We start from the raw sequence: 24,950 nt of genomic DNA, 5'->3' as shown, positions 1-24,950 counted from the left end.
GGGGCGGGCAGGTTGGAAGACCTCTCAGCCCTGTTCTGCCTTCCCAGCATGGAAGCCCATGGTTTAGCCCATGCGACTGCACAAGATTTAGTCCAAAGCAAACCACTCTGTAACACATATAGCTGTAGACCAAGGGTCCCTGGCATCCACAGAGCCCTTCTGTCCCACCACATCACTTGCTAATCCTTGCTGAAGGCCTGATCATGTGCACTTCTACTCATGCAAGCAACTCAGTGATGCTACGACTCTTTCTTCATGGACTTTAATGAGTACAGTGTTTCCTCACCAGATACAGTCTTAAAGATGACCTTCATGGAAAGTACCTTGAGTTCTTTAAACAGAAGATATCTTGCAAAATATCACAGAAAGACTGCGACCTCCATGTCATTCTTTACAAAGATAGATATAATTCCAAAAGGTAACTACTATTTCTCCAGTGTTCTTATGTTCATCTTATGTTCAGCAGAATAACAAATTTTTTTTTTTTTTTTCAACTTGAAATGGAATGGCTTTTGGTCTTCACAGGTTTCTTCTCACACCCCTTTCAGAGATGTAACATGGGAAAAAAAAAAAAAAAAAACAAAGAGGAAATAAGAAAGGCAAAAAAAAAGGATGAAGGAATTTCCTTTATCAGATTAATATTTTTCACTTGTTATTTTTTAATACAAATCAGAAAATGTGAACATCAAATTTTCTGATAAGATTTTCACTTCTGTTAAAGATGTTTTTCTTAAAAGACTAGCATAGACATTAAAAAAAAATTGGGTACATACAACATGCAGCCAAAGCCTTGGCCTTGGGGCTGCTCAGGTTTTAGTTTACAAGCATGAGAAGTTTAAATAACAGACTGTAAATGATCTTTGATACTGGACTGATTGGACAAATCCCAAAAGCCTTGAAGGAGCGACAAAATATGTATATTTAGAATTAGCAAGGAAAAGAGCAATTAAATAAAGCAAACAATAATTAAAATATTGCAGTGCAAAGATTAGGATATTGAAAACTTGCATTGACTAGAGATCACATGAAAAAAGGGCTTTTTTTTGGCTTAAACCACAATGCCCAAGATATCATTAAAGTTAGACAAGACAATGCAGAAGAAAACTGGTTTATACTCATGTTATTCTAACTTTTATGACAGTTTGGTGATTTAGCTATAACTGATTTCCATGGAAACATACTGGCTTAAAGCTAGGAGAATGGTAAATCAGGACCTTTTAGGTTTTATTTCCTGGTAAGTAGGCACCTGACATTTTAAAAATGTGATGGGCCTGATCCTTGGCTCTAGGGGTTTATTCTGATTTACACCACCTGCAAATCCTGCCCAATATACTTTGTATTGTTTAACTAGAGGCTGAAAAGGTCATAATCCATGTGACTGGGACAAACAGAAAAGTTATCTACAGAAAAATCTGAGAAAACCCCAAATCTCCCAATTCTATTTGAACTTAGAAGTTTGGCAACAAAAAAAATAATTCCCTCAGCTCCAGGCCATGCAGCCTTTGATTGCCAGCTATGGGAACGTGCAGGTGTTAAATCACCCATGGCAGGGCTGCCCCACAGCTCCCTTCGGGCAAACCCCTGCTCTTTGATCGTTCCCCTGATCTCAATGGGAGTTCCCCCCTCCCCAGCTCTGGGCGCACCACAGGAACTGGAAATATTCCCTCTGAAGATGAAATCTGCCTCGCAGATCCCACATCTCAGCCCCACTTCTCCACGTGAGTGAATTGGAGAGTGGAGAAGAAGGGCTTCCCATATTTTTCCAGAGGTGAAACACGGCATCCGTGCAAATGCTTGGAGACCAACATGTCATGGACGGGCAGTGGGAAGCAGACGTCTAGATTACTTGTGCAGTACAGACCAGGACAGATGATGACACACATTGCCATGCTCCTTCTGTGGTCTTCGCTGTAGGTCATACACACCTGCTATCACGGCTCTTCCCTGAGAAGATACTTGCATTTGGACATAAACTTTGATCTGATGAATTCTCCGAATGTGTACATATACGTTGCTGTGATCACCAGATGGTGGCCTTTCTTAGGAAAGTGTCTTGCAAAGTTATATGGCAACTTTATTGTAGTTTTCAAAAGAATCCCAATGCACCTCCTCTGCAGGCTTGTGCAGATCACTACAGAGATTAGGCTCACACTTTTGTAGCACCCATTTACACTGGAAGTCAAATTAAGACTGCCCTTATAGGATACCTACTTGAAGAAATTTAGGTGAGTAAGTAAATTTGATGCTGCAGTAAGTTGTCAGAGATGCCATGTGGATATGGCACATCCAAATAGGAGTCAGGAATGAGAAAGGAGAAAAAAAGGCATCTTTCAAGCTTTTACAGAGACCAGCAAATCAACACCACAGGCTCAGCCCCTAAAGTCAAGGTGCTCCACAGACATGGATCAGAAATCCGGAAAGGTCACTGAGAAGCAATCAGTATGGATGACACAGGTGTCCATGGTAAAGGTAAGGGCTGTCTATGCCAGATACAACATGTGGTGTGGGACTGACCAAGTCTATGGGATGGGCTTTCTGGAACCTCTGAAGACCAAGTGTTTGTTGTTGCTACCACACAATAAGGGTGCAGCACCAGCTGAAAAAAATGTACCTCCAAAAAGATAAAAAATGTGAAATAATTAGTTGCTCAAGGAGAAAGACGGTCACCTATGCTAAGGGCTATTGCCACAGTTTAAAGTGCTCAGAGTATCAGAGTAGCGCATGAAACCCTGAGATGGAGAGAAGGAAACAAAGAATGAGAGAGGGGAAGAAAAAGAAAAACTAGCTGATTTTACATAATTCAGAGGCGTTAATATTTTTGGAGGTGTTAATATTATGCCCATTTTTGTGCTGATAATGTGGAGAGGCACATAATTCCTGCCCACGAGAGGAAAAAGAAGTCATGAATATCAGCATCAGTTTTCACCTGTGGTCTCTAAACAAGTTTGATGCTCATCATTTAGAACAGGAATATTGCTGACCCGAATCCCCTCTCAGACCAGCTTTCATTTCTTATCTTTTAATTCTCATTCTTCTGATTTGCAAAGAAGAACAGAATCAGTATCTTGTATCTCTGAATGTGGCATCTTTTATAGGGATTGATTCAGTGGCTTAATTCTGCTGTGATACTATGATGTGAATAAATGTGGGTACGTGTTCAAGCATTCAACACAAAGTACCTTTTGGCAGGCTCACTCATAACTGTCTACCCTGAAGGTTATTCGGTTTGTTTGTTTGCACCTTTTCCTGTAACACTTCCAACAACTACTGTCATGGAGAGGATGTTTCGGTAAACGAATGTTCCCCTGAACAGTAGGTTCATTTCTAGGCAGTAGGAAGTGTTCTGATGAGCATTCGATCATCACCACAGCACTAGCAAATGAGAGCAGAAAAAAAAGCCAGATAAACTATGCGGCCCAAGACCCTGGAGTGTTTTAGAAGTGCATTGGAAAACTACTGGGCCAGATCCTGCTCTCTCATTTACATTCACACAGCAAACCACATCCTGTCATTGAGAACCTGGTGAAAGCAAAAGTTTGCAGAGCAGAGGAGCCTCATGTGAGCATGAACTGCTCTGAGCAGGGACCTTACACAGCTCCTGCCTGAGCTGCAGGAGGGAGAATAAGGTGCTCTTAGCAGCATCAGACAGGTTACAATTTGCTACCTGGAGAGCAAAGCTGCCCTCAAGTAGGATAGCTTGAATGTGGGAGAAGAGAAGAAATGGTTTTTTTTTTTGATACTTCCATCAACAAAAATGGGGTTTGATACCTGGAACCCATCCCCAGAAGGGAATAAAATGAAAATAGCCATGCAACCCAGAGGCAAAGGGATCCATCTGCAACTGGTATAAACTGGTAGCGTTATGAGAACCTGGCTGACTGATACTTTGGAGCTACCTGGGCCTTTTAGTTCACTTTACTGAGAAATTTGTAACTAATTACCACACAGTTTAGTAAGGAAGTTTTTCTGCCTTCCTCTTCCTTCTCCAGCAAATCAGACCTGGACTATGCACAAAGGGTTTGTATACACAGGAAACTAAACCAAATTACAGATGCGAATTTAAAGCAGATTAGTTAAAGCACATTAAATCCTTACATGGAAGGTTTCATTCAGAAATCAAGTAACTGTAATTTGCTTTAGGAAGGAATCAAGCAAACTAAAGGCTCCTTTATGTCTGAAAAAAAGCATCCACCCAGGGGTTTAATAGGTTTTACCTCAAACACTTTAAATTCACATTTTAGTTATTTCACTCTGTCTTGCATGAAGATAACACCAAGCAGTACCACTTTAACTGAGGTTTTGTTTCAGGTGCTAGCTTAATCTCTGCAACCACTCTTAAATCGAAATACGGGGATCTACACAGGACTTTGCAGTAGCTTTCCTAAATTGGTTTACAAAATAAACCTAATTCAGCTTCTGTGTGGAGATAAGGCCTAAATAGCTGAAAGAATGGGATTTATAGATAAATGAGGAGGGATGCTATAAAAGCTCCATTGATTTCTGGCTGTGCTTCTGTTCCAAATCCCATTCTCTCCTAGTCTGCTGCCTCTGTTGAAGACTGTTGGATCTTTCTTTTTTTCTTTAAAACTTCAGCTGAGTTTCAACTTGCTTCACCAGACTGACAATGAAGACTTAATCCCTCTTGGAATCTGCAAGATGTAAAAGGCTGTGTTGGCCCAGCTTGACAGGGCTCTGACTGGGAAATTTCAAGCGCTGTTTGCTGGTACAGGTTGTTCCTTTTCATCGGAGCCATCCTCACCTTCAGCCAAGACTCTGCAGAGCTTAAGGCTGTTAAAAAGTGGGGTGGTAGTGTACGGGAGTGCAACCCTGCCCCACCCCCTTTGCATATGAATCTGATCTCATCTCAGCTTCTGATTAGATGCAGACTTCTATATGGCCACAACTTCAATCTATGGTTTGCAGGCACTGTGTTATCGAGGAAAATACTCCAGATTAACACCACAGGCTTTTGGTGTGTTTGTAATCAGTAGAATAAAAACACTAAGAATTACCATTCTTGTCCCATTCAGCCATTTTGGTTGTGCTTGGTTGAGATAGAGTCCTCACTGTGAATGACACCATGGCTGGTAAAGCATTTAGGAGATTCTAAAGGTCAATGACAGTGACAAACACCTATTAGGAGCACATAATTTGCAATCAACTAAGGCAAATATTTATGCTTGCCATTATCACTTCCTGGTGGGATTATTGTAATCCACTATTTGCAGGCCTCCCTGCTACCAGACTTCCTTCAGGGACTTGAATTTTTGTGGAACTATGGCTCCAAAATGCTCATCTCAGCCAACATTCATTATTCACTTTACAGGGAAAGCTCCACTGACTTCCTCTGACTTGAAAGACTTTTGCTTATACACAGAATAAAATGATGATTAATCCACCATACCTGTAGTGAAAAAAGTGGTTTAGGTCTGAATCCTAAAGATATGCCATAAATTGCTGTTATTTTACAGAGCATCTGAGGGTTTACTCACAATCTAAACACACTAAGGACCAAAATTAATGATGGTAACACAAAAGTGACTTCACTAGGTATGACTGTAAAAAGTGTCCAGAGCCTTTTCAAGGGACTCAATTAACTGAGAAGTAATTGCATTCTGAAAATTGATGAGTAATTTCACATCTGTGGCACTTGGAGACAGGCCTCCATTCTCTTCTGCATTAGAGCAGACAAATGCTAACCCTGCGAGTTTCCGCGGGTGTCAGGGGTTGCTGCTCAGCACTCCCAGAGACCACGCTGCTCCCCGAGGTGCAGTTGTGTGCAATTTCAGAGCCAAGTGGCTTTGAGTCACAGCCACTCGGCACACAGTAGCAGGGGTTTCGAGATGTTGCCACCAGCTTTTCTCTTTACTCGGCCACAAACTGTTGTCTCCAGCACAGGGCGGGCAGACAGGACTGCAGGAGGGGTGCTCAGCATGAAGGACAGATGAAAGCTGGTCTTACCCAGCCGCTGAATGGTGCACTACGGGAATAGCTGATGTTGGGCAAGACAGCCCTGAACTTTAAGCCTCTTCAGCATAGGCCTACCAAGCCCTGCTGTACCACCTCCCCACCTCCCAGAAGAGGCTTTGTCAAAGCACTCTGTGAGCTAAACACAGAAGGGTTATTTCCAGGCAACCTCCAGAGACAAACATGAAGCTGTCATAAGCTCAGTGCTAAGCAGATGACTCTGAACATCTTAAAAAGAAGAGACTATTTCTGCAACACTGGCAGGGGGATAACAGCATAAAGAGATCACCTTTAAACTGTAAAACACAGATGACAATCATAACAACTTTTGGAAAATTCATTGGCATTAGCTAAACTGAGATGAAAACAACATCACTCAGGATAACAAATTTTGACTGACAGTCCTAAACCCCATCACTCCTGAAGGATACATAATTTTGAGGCTGAGTAATCATTAGAGCACAACAATGTGATAAACAAAGCTCTTCCGTGCAGTCACTGCTGCCAGCTCTCCACAGCAGAGCAGCTTTGCGTGGAGTGTGGGTCTTAAGGCGAAACCAAGTCCTTATGACAACTTTATTCCTCTGCAAGATGCAGCTCCTTACACAACCGTATCTGAGCAAGAGGCAGCACACACTCCAGGTCCAGTCCATCGGGTGGTACAAACTCTCCCAGCAGTTGTTAAGTATCACAGACCGTCACCACCACCCACTTCACAGGCAGGATGACATTCTTCAGCCTGATCGTGGAAGGATGTTTGATGTACCTGTTGGCATGCACATTTAACAAACGTGTAATTAAACTCCCTTCCGAGCTCTCAACCACTGACACTTCTCTTCTCCTAGAAGTGACTGGCAGAGCAAGCAGCACGTGACCAAGGGACAGTCCCATTTGCACAACACACTACTCAAAAATGGTAAGACGTGACAGCAACGAGCACACAACTGGTAAGAAATAAGCAGAGGCAAAAATGAAGCCTGACTAATTTGCAAGCAGGGGTGATGTCTTGATGTTTTTCAAAGTCTAGCTCAGGTCCATGTCTTTCCTCAAAATTAGAAAAGGAGACAAACTAAGACATTCAACAGCTAATGTTACTTGGAAAGAAAGATGGAACCGTAATCAAGGTGAATCTAGCAGCATGGAGAGCTGCATATATCACCTCTGTTTTCTGCTTAGGCAGAAAAGGTCAAATTTCTAGCTACTAATCAGTAGCTAGAAAGCAGCCTCGGGATTTAGTCTTGGCATCATTTCTGGAAAAGGTTAAGAAGTCAAAGTTTATTATTGTGACATTCTCAAATAATTAACTTATGAATGAGACATGATTTTTTTATCAAGTGTAAACTTAAAAGGCATCTTCTCATACACTCAGCAATCCAAAAGTCATAGTAAAGTCTGGGAAATCATTTCCACTGCCTTGGTGTATCAATCTGAGACCATGAGAAAATGAGGAAAGGGAAAAAGGCGAGGTCTCTCCTGATACCTGAAGAAATAACAAAGTGGTGAAATCTATAAAAGATAAATCTCTCTCCAGAAGGTGGAGACAGTTTGCAGAAGCCCTTTTCCCTGAAGAAGGCAATGTGGTAGGTGCTAGGGAGAAATTATTCCTTTTCAAAGGCAAAAATTGGTGAATTCAAAGCTCTCACCCCTAGGAAGTGCAATTTTGGTTCATATTTAGATGAGCTAAGTAGCCTGTGATAGAGAAAGGACACCAGACACGGTGGCAGGTCTCAGCTCAGACAGCAGGAAAGAAACCAGTGGCTGTAAGAGGGATTTGGTCTATGAGTGATAGGCTGCATTGCTTGTATGCTCTTGCTCTGAGTCCTTTTTGCAACCCTAAAAGATTCCCCTGCATTTCTAGGAGCAATTTGGAAGTAGGACTCTGACCATACTGATATCTACTATTTCACCAAAGCCCAGTATTTTCTCCATATTTCAATAGCGTAGCTTGAGATTTGGGGCTATTTTAGCAACTTCTGGTCCTGATGTGTATTGCATGCACCACATCTAAGGCAGAATTCAGCCGCTGGGCTTGGGGTAAATAAGATTTGGAAGTGTTTTCGTAAGCCTGTTTCACTCACGACTATCTGACACAACAATGACAAGGAGCTCTTTAATCATTACTTCTGGTTGCTGTCATTGCTGTAGTCAGTGACTCAAATTTTCTCCTAGGTGAAACCTGACAGAAACGCAAGTTGGAGAATGATTTTTGTGTGGTAAACAGTAGGGGAGCACAGAGTAAGGTTGCGTATCACATAACATTAAATCATCTCCTGGTGGCAGACAGTGACTCTGTCTCATGTAATAACAGTCTGTTTGGTCTTAAATCTTGATGAAGCAGTCAAAGCAGTCAACTGTGCTGACAGAAGAATAAAAAAAAATCAAGAGGGCAGGTGCAGCAAAGCAAAAGTTCCTCTGACTGCCTGAAAACGAAGCCCATGTTTCATGAAGGCAGGACGAACCGTCAACACACAAGCATCACTTCCTTCTCCCTGTTGCTCTTGACCTGGTAGCCAAAAAACACAGCGCACATGTGGCGAATTTGATCTCTAGATAACTGCACTCAGTAGAATCGTACCAGTGCATTAGCATGAAGAATAACATACTGCACAGCTGCGTGAAAGTGGATCTGGTGCTTGTCACATATATTTTAATAGAGGATGCCTAGAAGGTGATCTCAGAACAAACATGTCACAAGGCAAAAGACAGAAAGGAGAAAAAACACCCCCAAATCTCAGTATATTCTTAAAGGGGTTTTGGCATACAAAATGTAGGTTTACAAAATGTAGGTTTACAGGAGTTGAAATAAAATTGTTTCAAGCTAGAAATCTCTGCAATACAGTGAACTTCAGACATTGGGGGCTTTGGTAGATGGACTCTGGTGCATCTTGCAGGGGTGGTGCAAGAGAATAGTCTTGCTGGCACCCCATCCCTTCCCTCTACCAGCTGACAGATAGGAATGTGTCCTCACCCTGTTGTCTGCCATCATGGGCTGAGCTCACCCTTACTGGGGCTCTGGGGGCAGGAGGGAGGGGGAGATGCTCCTGTCTGCAGACTCGGCTCCTGGGCAAGACCACCTCCCCAGGGCGGTGGTACCTGAAATGACAATGACTTTCCATCCCAGTGTGATTCACCAGACACTATCAACACCCTTAGAGAAACAAACCCACTGGACTACTTTGGTTTAGACCAGATTTAGGCAGCAACCTTAACCGTGCAGCATTTTCTGTGAGTTCCTAATCAGAGCCATCTATAGATGAGCTTTTATTTCAAATTCCTGTAAAGTGATTCCTCCCTTGCAAAAGAGAGAGGGATGATAACTACATGTAAACAATAAATATTGCTATGGTTGCTTATCTTTGGAAAGTCTGAAACCTCAACTCCTCCAAGGTCTTCCCAGCAAATATTTTAGAGCTGTATCTTCCTCACAAAACCTTGCATTCCTGAACTGTTTATTGTCTGTGTGCTGATAACCTCGACAGTCCATTTTTACAAGGTCTCAGCTAAAACTTGGAGGGAGGTTGGTGATCTTTGTGAGCATTCCAAAACTGTTGTCTTCCACACTTGTCCATTTTCTAGTATAACAAATCACCGAGTCTTTAAAAATCCCTTGTCATTAGTATTTTGGCATGTTTCACTTCAAGGAGAAGGCAAGCCAAGAAAAGTCAGTGATGATATTATTATCAACGAGACAGGGAGCACCTGAGGATTTCAGCTTCTCTGCAGTATTAAGAAGGGTTTTATTTTATTGAATGCCATGAGTGTGTTAGGATGAATACCTCTGTCCACATCCTAGAAAGCTCCCTTAACTTAATTGGGTAAAACGAAGGCTTTATCTGGCAACTTAAACTCGAGCCCCAGTAAATATTTTTCAAGGATAGAAAACTAAGCGTAAATGACAGATTTAGCTCAGGGGAGTTATGGTCAGGCCTGAACTGCACTGACAGAGCTCTGCTGGGAAGCCTGAATGCTGCCTGCGTATAGCCAACATAATCAGCCCCGTGACCTTCTCGGTTCCTAGCATTTGACAAAGGGAAGAAAATACTGCACGAAAAGCAAATATCTCCAAACAAACCTGGTAAGCACTTCCTAGGGTCCATGTGCCTCGATTGGGTAGGATAGGAGCTGCCCCAGGTGGTGAACACACACAGACACTGGGGTGGTGGGTGACATCTTTGGGAAAAAAAAAAAGTCAACAACCCCCATGTCTGAGGTTGTTTAGCCCATTTCTTTACTGTTGCCTGAAAGGGCCTGATCATCTCCCCTTGCTCAGAGAACTGGAAGGCAGAGGAACTTCTCCCCAGGACCAAGGCTCCCTTGAACATGCCAGGAAGGGGAAATGCCTCCTGGTTCCCCAATTTATTTTTTTTCCCCAACACGGAGAGGCTGCAAGCCACCAATATTCCCATGAGAAGAGCAAAAAGACCTCTGAAACAGCGTTTGTGAGAGGGGATGAGGAATCAGCTAGAGATTACGTGGGGGATGGAAGAAGGCAGCATCCCTTGCCTGTACCTGCAGTTGTTCCCCTTTGGGGAGGTCCGGCCCCCCGTCAGACTGTCAGCACCATCCGGGCTGTCACAACGGCTGCATGTGAGCCCTGCCAAACCTGTGCCCCTCCAGGCCACCAAGCTTCTGGAAGCTGGACCAAGCCCACATGTCAGTGGGGAGGCCCCTTACACCATGATGTGGAGAGAAGCTGCACAGACTCTGGGATGATTTTGGTCTTTGGAAATTGGACTTTCACATGGGATTTGGAAGGAAAACCTACACTTTTCAAAACACTTCAGGAGAGGGACTCGAGCTGGGCTGTGGGGTTGGCTGGGATTTTTGGCCTCAGACAGCCCAGGAGAGCTGGCTCCATTGGGCATGCTGGTGAAGTGGGGGAACAAAAGGGGAGAAGGCAGAGAGCCCACCACACTCCAGCAGGACTGTGCCGAAATCAAAGCCTCTCTGCGAGGCTGCTCAGGTTCACTGAGTTAGCAAATTCCACAGAAAAGCACCATTTCCTGTGCCGCCTTCTGCCACAGCCCGGTGCTGAGCTCCCTTACCCAAGATGAAAGTCCCACTTAGCCCCCAGAACAGGGGATTTAGTGCAGAAAAATCAACCAGGAGAAAGTATGGGAAGAAGAGGGCACAGGCATTGTGGAAGGAGTTGGCATGGGAGAAGATGAGTCGTTCTGCTGGAAAATCAGCAACACTGAAGGCCCCTGGTTCACATGCTTACCCCTTCCTTATACAAGGAATGCAGGCAATGCCAACACCATCACAAGTTGTCCAAGTGAGCAAAATTTATCCTAAAATGAACAGCAGAGTCTCATTCCATGCAGAACCGCGAGCATGGCTGCACAGGGGAACTCAATTTCTGCTTAATGACTGAAGCACAAGAGTCTCTGTGAGAGCTGGAGGACCAGTTCCCTCAGCCCTTGAGGAAACCCACAGCTGCATGACATGAGCTCAAATCTGTGGGGCAGATTCTCCTGGCCATGTGGACTCTTACTGCAATCATAAGCAAGGTACCTCAGCCTCTGAAAACGAACCTCAACTACTGCAAAGCAACAGTTATTTTACAAGTTAAAGCCTTTCTACCATTGCCTTATCCTCGCTGCTTCATTTAAATCTCGATTTCTTTTCAGAAGGCAGCAGGGAATCCTTGCTAGATGTGTACATGATGGCCAGCATGATGGGACTGAGCTCATTTGGAAGACAGGTGTGATTCCAAACTCAAGCTTCACATTAAATAATGGCATTGATGAAGGACAAGGTGTAGGAGAAGGGGTCAAATCTGTGTTTGTTGAACACGTCAACTAAAGCTATGTTCTCTTCAATATGAGGGTAGTAGACCACTGGAACAGGTTGCCCAGACAGGTGGTGGAGGCCCCATCCCTGGGGACATTCAAGATCAGGCTAGATGAAGTTCTGAGTAGCTTGATCTAGTTGGAGATGTCCCTGCTTGTGGCAGGGGGGGTGGACTAGATGACCTTTGGAGGTCCCTTCCGGCCCAGACATTCTATGATTCTGTGTTTGCTGAGGAGCTCCAGGGCTCAAAGTCTGAACTCAGCTCTGTTAAAGTTCATTACTACTTCTGTTCAACAGAGGAAGTACTTGGGAGCCCAGCAAGAGCAGGTCTAGCTATCTGCACAAAGTGGGACACGTTGTACATGCACTTTTGGAAATATGTCACTCCACAAAACACCTGGAGCCCAGCTCTGCAGACTGTACTGAGGCAAGGAATTCCTCAGAGCCCAGCAGCACACTCACTCGTGGGCAAAATTTTGCAGAAGCAGCTCCTGCAGTATTAAGTGCCATCATGCAGCTATCAGGTAGTTGAGTAACAAGTCATTTAATTTCAGAATGAATGCAGAAACGGTTTGCTTCTGAAAAATTCAGACCTATATCTTACTGTAGGACATCACAGTGACTTCAATGGGAAAAGGATCATGCCCTCCTGAGCATTTATCCCCATCACAAACTGTATGACCATGCATTGCCAGGCCCAAGGAGATGCTTTTTTTTTTGCAGTTATCCCTGCATTTCAGGGCTTCATGCTCAGCTGCCAGCAGCACAGACAGCATCAGCCCTCGTTGCTGTGGGCTGTTACTGTGCCTGATGCAGGGCTCACCAAAGTCATCTCACAAAATCTCATTAAGCTCAGCTCAGTTTATTTTACAAATGAGAAGCTGACTGCGGAGACCTTCAGATCCATCAGATAGCATAACTCAGCCCCTGACTCAAACAAGCTGTAGGTCTGGCTCCCAGATTTTCATGAGGCTAAGCACAAAAGGCAGTGGAGCCAGGGTAGAAACTGGGCAAAGGATGCCATGGTACCATGACCTCGCAAACACCAAGACTGGCAAGCTGCTGCTGACTACTGGGCTGCTCACCAGTGCACTCAACACGTCCGCTGGGACCAACGGCAGGTCTGCTAAACCCATGGAGATCAGCGTGGATGCTGCCCTTCAGCAACCTGACCACCCTGCAGGTTACCAGATAGCTCCCCCAGCCCCCAAACTGTCCCTAACGTGTGATCCCCAGGTAGCACTTCCTGATACAGAAAGAAATAGGTGTTATTTAAACAAAAATGGACTGCAATGGTTTCTGAATATAGCAGAAGAATAACCACAAAACAGCACCCAGCTCCAAAGAAAACTCAGTCATTCCAGCTGCTTCTCGCTCAGGGTAGTTTCAATTTGAGCTGCATTTTCAAGTTATTCTGTAATTAGTAATAAATTTGCAAGTGACCCAGAAAAATGGAGAAGTTAATCTCTCTTCTGAAAGTGTGGGAGGAGGGTATCAAGTTCTGGGATTTTCACGTTTTATTTTTCTTCTTGTCACCTTATTTCATTCAAAAGTGATAGCTTTAAAACACAGCGATGAAAAAGTTATGTTGTTCGGGTGTCTTCTAAAATAAATTTCACATGAAATACAGTATGTGTTAAAGGCATTTGGATTCCCAGGGAATGTGGGTATACATTTCACTTGTCCTGTTACAACTTCCTATGAATTTACTCAGCTGGCTTCAATAAAAAAAAAAAAAAAAAAAAGAAAAAAAAAAAGAAAATGAAAGGAAAAAGCTGTGGGAATCTTTCTGTGTGTACATTATGAAGCTCCTAGGCCTTTACACTGATAATTTAACACCAGCTAAGCACATATGCACAGATGGGAAAATCTGAGTAACTTGGTTTCATGCGCTTTCCAGTTCCTTGCTGCAGAGCTGGACACTGAGCTCTGCCTGAACGCTGCACTCCCAAGTACCCTGTGGGGCTGACAGCCTCTTTCCAGGGGCTGAGTGTGGTGCTTGCAGAAGTTAGAGAGATGTTACCATAACCTTGCCAAGCCAGGCTATAGTGTGCATGCCATCAACCCAGCCCCTCCTCAGCCCAGGGTGTTCAGCTACCCTGGAGTATATGGGCAGGGTGCTGGTGGTGCTAGTGCAAGTCATGATTGGGTTTAGCCTGAACGGCTGAAGGGGTTGACAGTGCCCAGCTTTGCTAGTCAGTGCTGCTCTCCAATCACTTCTGCTAAGTCAGACATGCATCATGAATGATATTGCTCAGGCACATAGGGTCAGGCTTCAAAAAGGTGTCAGAACCTGCAATGTAAATAGGTGATTGCACCAAAGAGGTGCCTTATTCTTCTAGTCTGGTATCTGTGTCCCATTGGTTTCAACAGACACGGTCTTTACAAAAGCTCTGCACTAGCTGGAACCTAGATGCTCTTGGTGTCAACAGGATTTGGCCAAAGACCTCTCAATCCTAGTTGCTCCCTGTGTCTTTAGGAAAGTAATCCTCATTGCAGATCTAGGCTGGAGGACATTAAGTCTCATTGAAGAGGGGTCCAATTGGCCGTGGAGCAAATGTGGCTAGGACACACCAAGTTCTCTGGCTGGTGGTCAAACGGCAGCTGCTTCTCTGCTCCTAATAAGGAGGTGTAGCTGGGCTGAGTGGAGACAGCTTTCAGCACCGAACGACGCTTGAACGTGCTCCATGGGAGCTGCAGCGAGACAGCACAACTGCTCTGTCCCGTGCCATGGGCCGGGGGAGACAGGACTTAGTCATCTCAGTGTGTAGGAAAAGTGGTCAGCTTATTACATGACCGAGTGACGGGCGTTTTTGTGGCAGCTGCCACCTTGCCAGCACACTGAGGACCACAGATCTCCAGAGATGAAACTAGGAGGCAGTTACACTGTGAGCCAACAGACCGAGCGTCTTCTTGCGGTGGCAGCAGGTCCACATGGAAACCTACAGCACACACCATCCTGGCAGTACGCTGGCAACATTCTGCAATGACCTTTAGTAACATGTTCTCAAAGGGTGAATGCACATCTGGTAAACATAACGCCTCTAGTTCTGTGCTGTGGTCCAAAACAAGCCATTGAGCAGCTGGAGCTCCTGAAGGATCACATAACCAGGTACTAAGCTCTTCCTTAATAATTCTTCATGCCTTAAAAAGCTATTTATAGAGCTTCCATTTACTCAGTGTATGATTTCACTACATAGTGTGGCATCCATTTGGCTGCATTACCGTTCTTGGCCAACGTTTTTGACATCTATACCTGTTTTTCAGTCCTAAACCCTCATAGAGGGACTAATCTAAACTTGAGCAGTAGGGAAGGTAATTTCACTTCCTCTGGTATTGTTGCAACATTCATGAAGTGTCTACTTCTCTTGGCATTTGCCCTCCAATTTGGGAGATCCTCTAAGCTGTTCTTTTGGAGATGGAATCATTGCTTCTTGAAAAAAATAAAAATGAACTTGTGAACCTCAACAACATTTTTCTAACATCTTACTGAATTATGTGAAAGGCATATGCTGGCTTTTTTAAATAAGTAAAGTCTACATTAAGAAGAAGAGTTCACATGCCCTAAAGCAAATGATTCCCAAATCTTCAAATCTGCTAATTTCTACCAGGAAGCTTCTTTTCCCCTTTTTAAACACAGAACTGCTCAGCAGCATAGTAATAGCCTCAGTTTCAAAAAAATAATGTAAAGGAATCACAAAAAGCTTTCACTGTCCATAAAGCACCTTTAAGGAAATAAACAAACAAACAAACAAAAACCAAACCAAACCAAACAACAAAACAACAAAACAAACCCTATGCATTTTTTATCCCTGTTTAACATCCTACGAAAATTATAGGAATTGACATTTCATACAATTCTATCTTTCTGAAGTCCTTACAGTGTTTTAGTTGTTTTTTGCTGAGCTGAAAACTTAGGCTTCCACCCAAGGCTGTGTGGTGTCATTTGTCCGGCTGCAGATGTCACAGCAGGGGCCAGATTTTCACTACATTACCAAAACACAGTTCAAACTGCATCTAATTAGTGGGTACCAAACAGTGCTGCCTGCCTTCTCTTAAAATCCCAGGAAATAGCCACGGGTAAACATTTCACGAAAGCAGCACACGATGAAGTTTTTTCATCAACTACTTCAGCTGGTCTCTCTCAGCCTTCTGCACCAACCCCTGGCCTAGCTGCACACCCTGCCCTGGTGCTGGGGCAAGAGCTATGGTGTCCAGGCTGAATGTGATGGGCACAAGCCAACAAGGTCACTCAATGATTCTGTCTTTCCTAGCTCTCTGAGAGGCAGCTCTTCCTTCCCCATGGTGTCAGAGAATGAAGAAGCTATGGTGGCAACTTCCATGTTTTTGATGTTTCCACATTTCCACAAACAACAGCTGTTGCCTTGCAACCCCCATTTTTCTCCAGCCTCCCATGGGAACCTGTTCATATTGAATTGTGGGTACCTCTAGGGTCTGTAAAACAGTAGCAATGATTATGGTGACCTGAAGTTTTGCAGAACTGTGAGCAATGTTAAGCCATATTGTGCTAACCATATTAATGAGTTAAGCCATCACATATTGCTCCCCTCTCTCAATTGTAAGAACTGGTGTTGTCTGAAACCCCCAGCAGAACAACCGAGACAGGGTCAGGGATTACTTTTGAAAGGTAACAGCTCTCTAACCTGGGAAGCCCACATGTGGGCTTCTCCCACATGTGGAGGGAGCTGCGAGAGGGAGAGGACAAGTGAACAGACGTGTGGATACAAAGAAAAGGGCAATAAGAGGAACAAAACATGGAAAGGAAGGAAACCCATGTTCTTCAGCTTGGGAAGAAAGCACTGGGGTGTATGTCTGACAACAGTGTCACCAAATGGGGTTGAGGAAGGCAGAACAGGTATCATCTGCAGCCCAGAAAGCCAACCAGACCCTGGGCTGCATCAAGAGAAGTGTGGCCAGCAGGTCGAGGGAGGTGATTCTCCCCCTCTACTCTGCTCTGGTGAGACCCCACCTGGAGCACTGCATCCAGTTCTGGAGCCCCCATTACAAGAGGGACGTGGACCTGCTGGAGCGTGTCCAGAGAAGGGCCACGAGAATGATCCGAGGGCTGGAGCAGCTCTCCTGTGAGGACAGACTGAGAGAGTTGGGGCTGTTCAGTCTGGAGAAGAGAAGGCTCCGAGGTGACCTGATTGTGGCCTTCCAGTATCTTAGGGGGGCCTACAAGAAAGCTGGGGAGGGACTTTTTAGGCTATTGAGTAACGACAGCACTAAGGGGAATGGGGCCAAGCTGGAAGTGGGCAGATTCAGGCTGGACGTGAGGAAGAAGTTCTTCCCCATGAGAGTGGTGAGACCCTGGAATGGGTTGCCCAGGGAGGTGGTTGAGGCCCCATCCCTGGGGGTCTTTAAGGCCAGGCTGGATGAGGCTCTGAGCAGCCTGATCTAGTGGGAGGTGTCCCTGCTCATGGCAGAGGGGCTGGAACTGGGTGACCCTTGTGGTGCCTTCCAACCCTGAACGATTCTGATCTGTTTTGGCAGAGGACTTTAGAGCCTTATTGTCTCAATGGTTGGACTTGATGATCTTGGAGGTCCCTTCCAACCTAAAGGATTCTATGATTCTATGATTTCTACTCTGTTGGATCGTGTTAGAGCTAAAAGGCTGTCAACCTTGACAATTTATTTTTGTTTAAGTAAAAAACTAGAAGCAGCAGCCAGAGTTCTCTCTGGGGCTTAACAACTGCTGAAGCCTCATCCAAGGTGTCTTGTTACTAGATAAAACTTCTAGAGCTGTTTCTCCAGTCCCCTGTGCACACCTCCTCCTGCAGCATCTTCCCTTACACCCTCCTCTTCAGCGGCTGCAGCTTCCTTATGCTCACATATTCTACATCTCCTTCCCACCACTGCCAGTTCTCACTAAAGTCCTGTTCTCAAAAGACAAGAGACCTTCCCGACACCAAACTTCCACCTTGGGTCCATGCTAAGAAGGAGTAGGAGTCCTTGAAATAATGATCATCAGCCACAGAGCTGACACAGTCTGAAAACTGCTTTCATGGGACCCTATCAAAGTGCAGCCATCAGAGGATGTCCCCTCGATTTCCTGAGCACATAGTTTATAGTTTTCTTGAAGAGAAATCAATTAAATCCCAGGCTTACCAACATAACGGGGCTGAAGGTGAGTCCAGAAGATGTAAGAAAAAGAGCAGCAGATGCTGGCAGAGGATCTTGGAGGGTTTTTAGGGTAAACCTGAAATTTTACGGTAACCACAAGTGGATTGAATCCTTTTATTGATTTGTATCAAAATACAAAGATATTTCAAACAGCTCCATGAAGAGAAAATTAGTAGATTCATATAATATGGTATAATATCAGTACATGTTTCATAAAAATTGGTGATTTGAAAATTTGCCTCACAGGGTTGCTGCAATCCTTAATTTAACCCTTGAAAAGCCTCAAAGGAAAGAGTCTTCACAGTGTTTTCATCTCCAGACATAAAAGTGTGAATAAACAAACCAACCCATTAACTGTGCAAGTAAAGTCATCACCTAACATTTTCATTTGGAGGGGAAACCATTTGGATTTTTATCTGTCATGCATGTGCAAGACAAAAAACACTACGCATGTATACTACTCATGTATACTGTCCCTTCAGGGAATTAATAAATCCTCAAAACACCTTACAATGCTTGTGATCAGCCCTGTGGAAATGATACTACAAATTGCCACAGCAAAGAGATCTATCAGCCATATTCATGGGAAATAAACCCAAATAAGAGTGCACAATGTGGGCTTGGTTATTTAGTTAATCTGTCTGCAATTGACCAATTTTCTGCTCTTGAATAAAAAACATGTAACTATTTTTAGGTCAAACACTAACAATTGGGGCTACCTTATATTATGGGTGGGAAGACAACAGATCAGTATTTAAACACAGAAAATAAGAAACTCATGTTTCAGTCACATTGTGACTCACAGCCAAGAGAAGCCAAGAAATTCAAAGATATTGGCTAACTCCCACAGAACTGCTTGAAAAGCCAACTTCTAGCCCCAAGTGAATTTCTTTAGCGAGTTATAAGTCCCTAAACTTGGCTTTTAAATGTTACTTGCTGACACAACCTTAATCACAATTCTGCAAAAGCTGTATGTACATAATAATAATTTTAAACTAAATGTTTCCAGTTCTCAGAACTTCTCAGGACTCCCACAGATACCCACATCTGAAATGAAATATTTAGGGAAGTGCAATTTAACTTGGATATGGTGACTAAAGGTAGTATATGCAGCACTGGTTCTGCCTGAACATCAAGTGAAAAATTCGAAGGTCAAAATACACAGAGCAAGAACTCAGTTCTGATGGGATGAGAACAAATATTTGTCCATCTGTAATTCTCTGTCAGTTAAATCTTGGTGCTTGGAGCAAGGACCATATACTGTGACTATTGGGGTCTTTGTCTCAGTCTCACACAGGTCTGTCCCAGTGCTGCAAATTATTGTAAAACACTCTGAATCTCCTGCTTGAAGGGTCCTAGATGCAAAGCTTTACTGCGATAGACTGACATTTTTAAAAAGCTTAAGAGATTTCCCCCTAACAAGGAGATTGTCAACCCAGGATTTTCAACTTGTCTGAATAGGGCTGAAAAAACCCTGCACTCCATTACACTGACACTCTACCAGTGACAGAGCTGGGATCTGCATGGTCATACAACCAGGGAGAGACTTTGCACCCCAGCACTCATGATTTTCTGAGCACTCTCAGACCCCTGGGATTTTACGGGGGTCCTGCTTCCCAAATACTTTCTGAGAATGAAACTTCTTTTTAATTGTCTACAGCATTTCTCATGCCAAAAACATCTGGGAAAGGCAAGAGCTGACAGAAAAGGACCAGCTTTTTTTTTTTTTTTTTTTTTTTTTTTTCACTCTCTTGCACATTGTTTGAAAAAGGTTTAAAGCTAAAATAAACTTTTCTGAAGCAACACATAGTTCACAGACAATGGCAGCAGCTGCAGATAGCAGAGGTTCATTCCTGTTTATTATATTCATTAAAACTGAAGGGAGAACTGTGGCAGCACCAACTTAATGGTCATCTGAACATAATTATTAAGAAAGCATTGTTCTTTGGAAAGATGCAAAGTGTCAGACGGAACTTCACACCCTTGTCATAAAAACCCCACTTATTTCCTACCATTAATTGGATAAAATGGGCATTGTAGGATCGGAGGTGGAGGGAAATGGGTTAATGAGCGTGCGTAGGAGGCAAATGACACTGGAAACTTGGTTGTCTATAGAGAGTGGGCAGAGGAAACAAAATCAGACGTGAGCAGATTTCTGGAAGGGAATAGGGTTGACAAAACTCATGAGACAGCACTTTGTGTTCTGATCATCCTTGAACAGTACGAAAAGCAAAACTCTGGCCAGCTTGCACATGTGTTTCAAACAACAAGTCGAGAGAGAAACAAAACCAGCCATGAATCAAGGGACTGTATCGACAGCCACAAAGCAAACTCCTTTTGGAACTCAGCCACATCCTTGCATCCTACAGCGTGCGCCGTGCGGGCATTCGCATGGTGCCTTTTGCTGCCATGGAACTCCCTCCACCTGGCTAAAAGCTGGGGCAATTCCTCCCCACAAGCCCCAGGGAGCCCCTTCAGGGCTCTCCGTCCACCTGTCTTTCCTTTTGTTGTCTTTCTCCTCTCCAAGCTGACGGTGAGAGCCTTGCAGTGGTTGTCTGATATTAGATGTGGTAGTTCTCGCTGCTCCCCGTAAGCAGGCTCGATGCCAAGAAGCAGCACGTGGGTTGGACTCCAGCCCCTCCACATGCAGGCCATGGGCAGAGCTGCTCTTCAGGCTCTTTGGGGTCAGTGTGTGAGCTTCCGTGCCTGTGTCTGAAATCTGGGTGGCCTTCTATGGGCATTCTTTCCTGAGTCCATAGGCCACCCCTCAGCTCTTCCACCAGACAGCACCTTCCAATGGCTGCGGTTGGCATATCTATGGGCAGCAGTGTGGAAATGCACATCCAGACCAAGGGTAAGACCCTTAGTCCATACAGATCACCACGTCCTACCCTCTACAGTTCAGGATCTGTATGTGAACCATGAAGTCCATTCCCTCGCCTGCCCAAGCGCAGGCCTGCAGCACGTTACGTGCCAGAGCACTGTATGGGGCTACAAGCTCGACCAGGAATTCTGCTCCCTTCTCAGCCAGGACCCCCACTGATTTCTGTGAATGTTTTATGCTTCAGGGAAGGAACTGTTGAGTTGTTCCTGGGCTGTAAAACTTATTTTCCTTAGCTGCTAAGAAAAAAAAAAAAAATGGCCTTCAGACTTGAGCTGGCCAACACCAAGCCCCATTCCATAGCTAGTCCTAATATTCATTGGTATATAATTGCAAAGGCAAATTATTGGACCCTTTGGAAAAAATACATTCTACCTTTCAGCACAAACTGATTCTTTAACAAAATGTAGTACTCCCTTTTTTGGAGACCAACCTTTCTTTGTACAAAGCAGTAAGTCTTCTTTCAGTACCAAGAATTTTTGGCAGAGGGATAATGGGTCTCACCTTTCACTCTTATATTAGCTGGTAACTTTTTTTTTTTTTTTTTTTTTTTTTAATTTTTTTCTATGGTTCTCATGCACAACCAGTTTGTGCATCTAAATTGAAGATATCCAAAACATACTTCCTTAGCCTTGTCTCCCGTTGGAATGATGTTTATATGACTGTGCTGCCTGCCTGCCTGCCTGTCTAATTGCTTTCTCGTCCCTTCCAGGAGTTTCAGAGCAGTTGGATTGTTTCAGCTTTATGGAGGGCTGGAGTCTCAGAGGTCACAGCCGAAGCTCTAGGAGGGCTTCCAAGCCCCTCTGAATGACCTTCGTGGCCCCTGCTGACATCGCATGGAGATAAAACCCTGGCATGCATCATTCCTGCCTTTGCTGCTGATCCCCTAGCACCACTGCAAGGGCAATAGGCCATCCCCGAACAGGTCCCCTGTTAGATAGCTAAAGAGTCAGGACTGCAGGTTGGCTTCTTAGGTGCTCTAGAAAATCTGATCAAATATGACTTTTGAGTTTACGTTTAATTGAGTGCAGACTGAATGGACAAAACTGTGTTTGCTCCCGCAAACCAAGGGAGAAGGATGCATTCCTCCACTCAGGGGGAGTTACAGGGAACCCAGCCGTTGTCACTGTGGTCCAAAATGTGCTTTGAGCTGCTCTGTAGACTGTGTGTTTCACAGCACAGGGGAATAAGAATTCTTTTGCCATAATTCTTTCATACATGAAGAAGTGGGAAATTCACCCACTCTTTTGAAAGCACACTCTGTGCTCCGCATGTCAATTAGCACTTCTGAAGGTAGCTATAATGCTGGAAAATTGCCAGTCAAACTCAAGAGAAGGGCATGACCTATAAAACAATTTCAACGTGACCAAAGCTTGATGGAGTAGGTGTGTACTTGCCCTCCTAGCCAAATGCCATCCTCAGATTGCATATTATGGTCTCCATCAAAATTAATCCAAGTTCTTCAGTGGCATTCAAACATCTCTCAATGATGTTGAGAAAAGCACAAATTTACCGTGTTTATTTTACACCACTTAAACCATCTTGCTCACGAACTAATTAAATTGTGTACAGAGTTGAATGGGAACTTACTGCCAAGAGAAGAAGTGGATTCAAAAAGTGGACAAGCTCACAGAGTACTTGACTCTGTGGAGTCCACCTATGGTCTCGCTACATTGGTGGCTACTGCAAACTGGTAATGTTTACCAGGTGAATGATCATCTAATTTCCTGCACTCTGATCTAAATACCCACTCCTGATCATTACAGACACAGGCACGAGGGTAGACGAACATTTTACTCTCTACCTCTAGAGACATCCTCGTGTGCAGTAAAGTGAGCCCCGCTGGATGTTGCCTTGGCCAAATGATTTCATGACTTCTTAACAGAAAAAGAAAAATCAAAGAAAAATCTCAGTTTAGAGCTCACAGGTAGTGAGGGGAATGTTCTTCAAACTATCTGCTGAATTCCCTTCCATAAAAATAGTAACATTTTAAAATTTTATTTTTTTATTTTATCTTCTCATCATAGCCAAGAGGCCCCTGGGTCCTTCGGAAACCAAATTAAACTTTTAATAGTGTATTAATAAACTGAGTAAAAGAGATACAAAATTCTTCAGTAACTCATATATTCCTTCTATTGACTCAAGAAAAAAAAGACTACTTTTTAAGGAATAATTTCAAGAAATATACTATTTCATTCCCTTTTCTAAAGAGACTGGGGGAATGTGTGTGCTATTGAGGATTTTTGTGCCTTTTTATCATTCTGTTTGTTCAGATAGTACTGTTAGTTTTCTCCAATCTAAATAGTGTGGTTTTCTTTAGGAATAAACCTATTTACATTACATTTCAAATCTTGACATCTTTTACATGAGACTTAATCTATTTCTATAATCTAAATGAAACACAAATAATATTCGGGCAGTGCATGCTGTTACTGAAGTTTAAAGAAAGTAAAACAACAGGCTTCAAGGAAGTCACTTGCTGAGCACCTGGGACAAAAATCTGCTGAAGTGATAAACCAGCTCTTGACAGCTGCAACTTGTTCTGCAGGTGCAGAAAGCACTTCTTCCTCTTGGTTCCTTCACCTTAGTTCAGTTCAGTAATTACTTCACTCAGTACTAAGATGTCACTTGAGAATTTAAAAAAAAAAATTAAAAAAGCAGACTAAGTTTCCCTCTCTAGTCTAGGAATAAAACCTACGGACAAGATGTTTTCACCCACTAGTTCAAAACTGAAAAGCAAGATGGCCTGAAATAATCTGTTCAATCCTGTTCCTAAAGATCATTTTCCTATTGTTTAATACATCACAGAGATTTTAAAAAATTAGTTTTGACATTCTTATCCTTGAAGTGAAGTGTCTAGCATATTCAGTTAGTAACAGGCAACTTAATAGCACGGTCTTCTACTTTCTTTTTGCATTCTGACTCCATACATGTGCAATTTGATGCAAATTACCAGAAAAATCTTGATATAAAAATGGCTTTATTTCATACTATAAGAGATAACATTAAATTTTGAATATGTATGTGTTCAAGTACACTACAGCTTCAATGTACATGCATTATGTACCCTCCAATTGTTAAAGCCATCCCAATTTTAGTGTGAAAGCCACTTATAGTTGCAAATCAATATATTTTAGTCATCATGAAACAATAATTTCAACTTTTCCCTTGGAAAATATCAAAATTATACAAAGCAAACCAAGACTTTAAGGATTATTAAAATGAAAGCTATTTACTTGCTGATTTAAACCCCAGTTGTGACTGGTATTTTAACTCATTCTATCTACATGTACACATTAATAATGGCATACCTTTAGCTCACAAATGAAGCCAAATTTCCAGTGAAGCGAAGGAATACATAAGATGAAATGTATTAAAAAAAACAACAAACAGCTCAAAATTGTTGTGTCTTACTTTCTACCACTGGCTATAGAAGAAATCTTTGTAAGGTACTAGTTCATGTTAATACTAGAAAATATGTGAAGAATAAAAATGATACTACTGATTTTATATTAAAGTTTAAACAATGAAAATGCAGAAGAGGGGGAAATTATGTTTTCAAATATATTTGGGGAAGATGGAGATGCTGGGGTAAGGAAAAAAAAAAACTTCACATGGAATTTGCTCCTGTTGCACAGTATTGAAAGTCAGCTCACACAGGAAGAAGGAAGATGGGGATTTTAAAAATTATTCCTTCACTGGAAAGCTTTATAATCTATAAATGTGAGCATGAGAATTTAAAGCTGCTACATCTTTTGCTTTCACTGTTTCATAAATCGTTTGGCTGTGATTTCACAAATGCTTCTTGCTTCCTTATAACTTGGAGCACTTTTTTTTTTTTTTTTTTTTTAACTGCAGCTGCAAAATCTGTAACTCCAAAGTCATGGAGGAGCTGCACTTTGAGGGCCGAGGGGGAGGAGGGAGGGGGAATCCGTCTGCTTTGAAGCCTCGTGTTCCGGAGGATGTCATCTCTGTTCCTTGTTGGCCTATCTCTTAAGCCTGTTAAAGGGTACTAAAAGAACTGTCAAAACTTCCATTGCGGTGTGGCAGCACTTACTCCAAATCCCATGAAAGCAACTGGTCTGGTGTGATAAAATGAGCTAGAAACAAAAATGCTCTTAGTTAAATTGAGCTGAGGTTCATGACGCTTCATGTTGGCCTCTTT

This window comes from Merops nubicus, unplaced genomic scaffold (genome assembly GCF_000691845.1).
Source record: "Merops nubicus isolate BGI_N331 unplaced genomic scaffold, ASM69184v1 scaffold6584, whole genome shotgun sequence".
NCBI lineage: Eukaryota > Metazoa > Chordata > Aves > Coraciiformes > Meropidae > Merops > Merops nubicus.
Note: the sequence above shows the minus strand (reverse complement) of the source record.